Genomic DNA, 7,456 nt, shown 5'->3' on the forward strand with positions numbered 1-7,456 from the left:
CATTGCGCAGCTGACCCTTTTGGTTGGCATGTCGCCAGAAATGAAACTGCACAGTTCTTAATTCTTCAAATACGGGTTAGTTGTGTTGCCACCAGAGGGCGAAATTCTACCTTCCTTAGAAGTTGTTCCATCGCTTAACCACGATGTTAAATATATCCTGCTCCTGATGATTATATAGGATATTATTGCCACCCTTTTCGGCCTGTTTATGCTCTGTATAGCCTCCGGTTACTTTCCTCCGCTGCCCCCAGCAAGGTCAAGTAAGCTCAAGCCAGTGGCTGAATAACTCTTTATGGAGTGCATGTAAACAGCTCACCATCACACAAATATTGTGGTTTGCGTCATCAATGAAATACCCTGTGGACTCAACTCTCCCTTTGGGAGACTCTGAGCGAGCGTGAGTGTGTGTCCGTGCGTGTGTGTGTAAAGAGATTGAGAAATTATGTTTCTGCACATGCGTCTTAAAGCAAGCGTTTGTGTGGCTATTTGCAGTGTTTTGACATGAGGGCATTTATTTGGCTAACAAACTTCTCCTTCAGCACAGCAGAATAGTGTGTGTGAATGTGTGTGTGTGTGTGTGTGTGAGGGGGGGGGATCTTGATTTCTAGGAAACGGCAGCCATCCAGTTTCAACATTGGGTGTGATACATTGGAAGTGGTCGGGCCTTCCGTGCAGGGGGGGGTTCCCAGGAGCAGCTGTAGACAACACTGCACATTTGGTTTCGTTTTTAATGAAAGATGCTGGCATGCCTACAGAGAACATGTGTTATTATGGGCTGCGATACGGTTAAAGGTTATCTAAGGAAACGAACTGTCACGGTCAGCCTGATTAGGGCCTGCCTTTGGCGACCTTGACACACACACACACACACACACACACACACATACACACCTACGTATATGCATACACACACACACCTACACACAAGTCCTCATAGAAAAATGTGTGTACACGCCCACATGAATACATGCATATGTATACACATACACACACAGACCCTCACACACAAACACACACACACCTGTTTACACACACAGACTCACACATTTAAACACATGTATACATGTACACACACAGACCCCAACACGCACACACACACAAACACACACTACACATGTACACACAATGCACGTATATACATGTACACAAACAGACCCTCACATACACGCACACACGTGTCCCTGTAACTGATCGTTGTCTTGTTAACCTTGCTCTAATCATCTCAACTGTGTTTGAAGTCATCATAACTGTGATACGTCTCACCCATGGCCCTGCATGTCATTCCTCCTCTCTATCTCTGTACATGATAGAGAAGGTAATATCAGTGTGTATAAGGTGATACGCCAATAGTTTCAATTTTTCAACGTTTCAATGAAAGTACTGACTGACTAATGATGATATTTGTATACATACAATATAACGCACGTATACACACACACACACGCACGCACAGTGTGTGTGTGCATGTGATGTGTGTGTGCATAGTGAGGGTGGGTGTCATAGAATATGTAATCAAACAGCTTTTTCCACATTCCTTCTACATTTCTACGAAACCAGGTCACCCAAGGCCCCATCCATGCACACGCACAAACACACACACACACACACACACACACACACACACACACACACACACACACACATTTATAGTCAGTAAGTAAGGAAGTAAAAAGCCACTTTTCAAACAGCAATGCTCCAAAGTGCTTGAATAAACAAAAGCACAGACAAATACAGCAGTAACTGGGACACATGTCACATAAATAATACAAATACTGTGTAAAAACAACATGGTAGAACCATAACACTATATCGGGCATAAACTGCACACAGAGAGGAATTAGAAATAAGGCTAACTCAAAAAGGAGATTTATATTGATATATATTTTGTGTGTGTGTGTGTCCACTTAAACGCCATTACAGTGTAAACTCTATGATCACAAACAACCAATTCTGAAATGTCTGTACAATATACAGGGTACAGTTTCAGTTAAACCAGAATAAAACTATTCCCAGAGAACATGATTGGTGCATTAGTCATTAGTCGTTTGATGAAGCTGCATGAAAAATCCCCGGCAGTGCCCCTCCAGGCTCCACTGTGCCCAATGGACCGCACTAGTCCACACATACAGTCCACCCATGAATAGTGGGGTGGTGAGGTGGAACCCCAGCTGTCTGGGGGAAGGTCAGCATGGTGGCCGATCCGTCTCACATGGCCTTTGCAGCTCTGTAGCTGATAGCACACCTGCTGGTGGGCCCACACTGTTGTTGGTCATGTTGATGGCGGTGGCGGAGGCGGTGGTGGTAGTTATGGCTATGCCAATGATAATGATTCAAAGAATGAATAAGGTATGCAAATCACAAAGCGTGCAAGGGAGAAAAGTGTTGATGATGATGATGATGATGATGATGATGATGATGAAGAGTTGTACCGTTGTACCGTTGTGCAATATTTGATGATGATGATCACAATCAATGACAATCAATGATGATTGTGTAGATTGTGATGATGACACCATGATGAGGATGGGGCAAGTGATGATTAAGCACAAAGGAGACAGAAGGGAGAAGGTGTGTGTGTGTGTGTGTGTGTGTGTGTGTGTGTGTGTGTGTGTGTGTGTGTGTGTGTGTGTGTGTGTGTGTGTGTGTGTGTGTGTGTGTGTGTGTGTGTGTGTGATAACATTATGATATCAGAGCAGGTGCAGCTGATAAAAAACCCAAACAGTCAACATTAGACAATTTATCACTTTAGTGTGCTAAATGACGCGAACAAATATTAGCCTACTCAAGTAGTCTGCTCTGACACCTGGCTGCCGTGTTTACATGTTGATAACAGTTGCCCGCTTTGATCTCACAAACATAACAAATAAAATGTTTTATTCATCGACTCGCCCTCACTTTATGCAACCGCGTTTAATGCATAATGCACGAGGACCAAGGCACAGACAGTGCGTAGGACTACACTTTCGGTGGGTAGCAGAGAATGAATGGAGCCGGTGGGGTGAGGCGAGGACGAGGCGGGGCGGACCGGAGAGGACGAGGATGGAGAGCATGCAAGCGTGGCTCCGCCCTCGCGGTTCACGTACTAACATTTCAAACATCACACCACTGCGCTGGCCACGCCTACCCCTGGCTTCTCGGAGAATACTCTGATGAGACTGCAAAGCAACATTATTTTCCAGGCTGAAAGCATTAACTCTCACGTGGGCTTTGTCTCTCTTTCAGATAGCTGGGCACTAGCTCACCATCTATTTTGGTCAGAGTATAGTCAGGGGTTGTTGGCACTTCACTACATATAAATATATATTAATATATCGATAGCCTATATTTGATATTATTTATCTCTGGATAAAATCCGACCGTGGGGAAGATGCGGACTTGGAGTGGGGTCTGTGTGACGTCTTCGTGCTGCCTGTTGCTGCTGCTTCATCTCCTGGCTGTTTCAGGTGAGAGAGAGAGGATGCTGGCTGGGCGGGGATGTTCAGCGTTCATTCAGCCTAATGCCTACAAACTGAGTATCAACATTTCAATACCGTGTTCACTTTCTTTTAGAAGATCTTATGGAGGTCTTTTAGATTTTAGAAAATTCCTCTCGCCAGAAAGTTTGAAATATAGGTTTGAAAGTTTAGGATTGTAGGCTGATCTAAACCAAACCATAATTTACGTCTGTAGAAGGCTATATATAGACATAGCGCACCGCTCAGTGACTTTCGGAACAAAGGCTTGAAACAACAATTCTGCTCTGTCAATTCTGTCATTGATGCAAATGTCGCTTCGAGATATATATATGTGTGTGTGTGTGTGTGTGTGTGTGTGTGTGTGTGTGTGTGTGTGTGTGTGTGTGTGTGTGTGTGTGTGTGTGTGTGTGTGTGTCTGGGTAATGTTGGGTTACAATGATAAAAGGCTAACGACAAAACTCCCAGTACATGGAGTGGGTTTTGGTGCTGGGACAACCCCATCTTCATTCTTCAGTGGTAGGCTACACCGGCACGTTCACAAGTTTTGTTTCAAACTCCTGTGGTCGCAAAACGGAAACAGGCGGTTGTGAACGAGCAGTGTCGGAGTTCACAATCGTCACGTCATTAAGGATTCAGAGTCGTTTTCGCGTTCCCCCTGAACGCAGCCTACACATAATATATTTCATTGTACCTTATGTCATCTGTGTTCATAAATTCAATGTCTTGATACCGGCAGACGTGCCATGACGTTACATTAGTATCCATTCTCAGTTTAATGAATGAACACTGGTCTTTATGTTTTCCTCACATTCTGTTGTGAGCCTACTTCATAATTTCGAGAGGCTTGACAGGTTTTGAGTTACCTGGCCCCATTAAAATAGGCACTATAGGCCTATCTAGACAGCCCCGCAGACAAAGTCTAAACAGACCACCACACAATTAAGTCCAATATGGATCATTGCAATGATGCTGTTTATTGGAGTAAATAACCTTAAAGCTAACAGTATGCTTGGATTAACCATGGTGGGCTCATAACCCACTAAGCTAAACCCACAAGAGTTTACAATCAGATTAGAGGATTCGCTCATGTTTCACCAGTGCACACACTACTTCATCTTGTGTGTGTGTGTGTGTGTGTGTGTGTGTGTGTGTGTGTGTGTGTGTGTGTGTGTGTGTGTGTGTGTGTGTGTGTGTGTGTGTGTGTGTGTGCTTAAGGGCTGGTGTTGCGGTTGCGTAGTATAGGTGTTTTCTCATGTATGTGTTGGGCTATCTTTTGTAAAGCATGTGTTTCACATGCTTCTCAAATGAGTCATTAAAGTCATCACAGGGGACCTATTGTTAGTGTTACCCATGTTCAAATAGTCATTTAAAGGTGCTTTCTTTCCCCAAGTTAGAAACATCTCTAAATAATTGGAACAGAAATAGTCGTTTTTGTTCTTTAGCCAAGCATAGAAAATCCTGCTTTAAAAGTCTACTAATCCTTAAAGTAGAAAAAGCGAACAGTTGCCACATTTTTGCAGGAATTTCGAGGGGCGGGGACCGGGGACGGGGGGGCGGACGGACGTAGTAGAGAAGCAGGAAAAGAGGAGCAGGAAGCTAAACCGGCTCCTGATTGGTCAGTGCCGGATGAACTGTCAACATGACCCCAAACCTTGCCAGGCCAGTGCCTTTGATGGGTCGGTCAGACCAAAGCTCAATTAAGCCTCCTCCTCTGCAGCAGCAGCAGTAGCAGCAGCGATTAGTGGTGCTGGTGATTCATGTTGTGGACCCAGTGACCTCTGGGCCGTTTGGACGGGTTCTGTTGGAGCGCCAGACACCAGCTCAGCAGCGGGAGCCTGGGTCAAATGACTTGATCTACATGATCCTATGGGCAGTCTGATGTGCACTGCTTCAGGTCCCTCCACTAAAACTTCCATCCTGATTCATGATTCGCTCTTTATGAGTGAATGAGGTGTGTGTGTGTGTGTGTGTGTGTGTGTGTGTGTGTGTGTGTGTGTGTGTGTGTGTGTGTGTGTGTGTGTGTGCGTGTGCGTGCGTCTGCATATACACGTGTTTCTGTGTGTGTACGTGCATGTGTGTGTGTGGTTGGGCTTGAGCATGTAGCAAGTGGTCCAGCCATTTGCTGTTTGTACACAATTTGTGAGATATTGTCTGTCAACATCATTTCAGGTTTATTTCCAGGAGCACCAAGAATGCCCCTTCCCAGCATCATTTAAAGTCTCCCACTGGGGTGTAGCAAAGAATGCGTGCAAAGTAGAATATTTGTTAGCCAACTTTTATGCATTAAATAAAACATCATTGCTAATATAATAATACATGATGCACCACCAAGAATGTGTCAGCAAACATGGCTCTGCAGGGATAAGACCTTATTTCATGGGAACCCACCCCACCTCCCTCCCTCCCTCCCGACCCATTTGTTGGAAGTCCAAGTCCCTTAGTGAGGGTCTTGGGAGTTAGATTAGTGAGATGTGTACACTTGGAGGGGGGGGGGGGGCGTTTCTGCTCTCAGAGGGCTGGGGGAGGTGCGGTCAGGAGCTGTAGTTGGGGGTGGAGGAGGTCAGGGAGCTGCTCAGTTTGACCTACTTTCTCCCAGCCTTGCGGTTGTCAGTCAGCGTGCTCTGGCTCCCAGCACTTGGCTCCTCTTCCTTACTGTACTACGACTCACTACTCTACTACTTGTCTCCAGGCCAGCAACGGCTGGGAAACCTTGCGTCTTCTATTCCTGGAAACCTGTGCGTGGGTGTTTAAGTGTGTGTGGAGGTTAGGCCTGGGCAATAAAACAATTAACTATCGTATCATGATAGACTTTTGATCAATATCAATATAAAACACTGAGTGTTTTAGTGAATGTGTTGAGTTTTTGTTTTAGTGAATGTGTTGAGTTTTTGTTTTAGTGAATGTGTTTTTTAGTGAGTGTTTTAGTGTTAGTGAGTAAGTGTGTGTGTGTGTGTGTGTGTGTGTGTGTTTTTAGTGTGTGTGAGTGTGTGTGTGTGTGTGTGTGTGTGTGTATTTAAGTGAGTGAGTGAGTGAGTGAGTGAGTGAGTGAGTGAGTGAGTGAGTGAGTGTGTGTGTGTGTGTGTGTGTGTGTGTGTCATGTGGGGGCTCCCTGGATAAACATGCTGCATGATATCCAACAGTCTCAACAGCGACCACCGGGAGGATCTGGCCTGCAATAACAAGAGCAGAGCAGATCCACTGGATCCACTGGAATGAGCACAGAGCGGCTGATCTGGACGGGTGGGGCAGCAGGGGCGGGGCCGAGGTGGAGGGCGGTGGGACCAGGATTCACTATCTCCATATCTTCCGCAACGGCTTAGAGGCGGGCATCTGGTGTGCGAGTGTGTGTGTGTGTGTAGTACTCTAGTAGTATCTGCTGTGACTGTCAACACTGGATAGACGTGTGGTGTTTGTAGTCCATGCCCCGATCTCTCACTTCCATGTGTGTGAGTCTGTGGGTGTGTGTGTGTGTGTGTGTGTGTGTGTGTGTGTGTGTGTGTGTGTGTGTGTGTGTGTGTGTGTGTTGGAGATGGTGATGATGCCGCGGTGATGAATGCCTCACAGGGGTTGGTTGTGTGCTGGTGGTGTGATTGCTGCAACTCCTCCCTGCCTATTGTCTTAAAGGGACAGACAATGGGCTGATGGTGCTGGCCTCCTGAGGGCCCCAGGGCCTGAAGGGGGCCCGCCGGATGCCACGAGCACCACGCACCTCATGTCTCCTCCTCGTGATGGAGCGTCTGCAGGGTTCTTTACATTCCTAGTGAAACGCTCAAAGGCACCGGTCGCTCTGATGTCACACGCCACAGAGCAGACGGTTGACTGACTGGGTGCATGTGTTGTGGTTCACAGTGGGGGTGCCCCACAGAAAGCTTGGTGTGTACGGTTCTAATGCTTCAGCCGGGCTGATACTTGACGAGGGCGTAAGTCATTCAGTATTATCATTTTATGATCACAGCTAAGGGACGATATGAAGTACATATTTTCCAATATTATTGTCTAAC

This window comes from Micromesistius poutassou (assembly GCF_964030765.1).
Source record: "Micromesistius poutassou genome assembly, chromosome: 3".
Taxonomy (NCBI): Eukaryota; Metazoa; Chordata; class Actinopteri; order Gadiformes; family Gadidae; genus Micromesistius; species Micromesistius poutassou.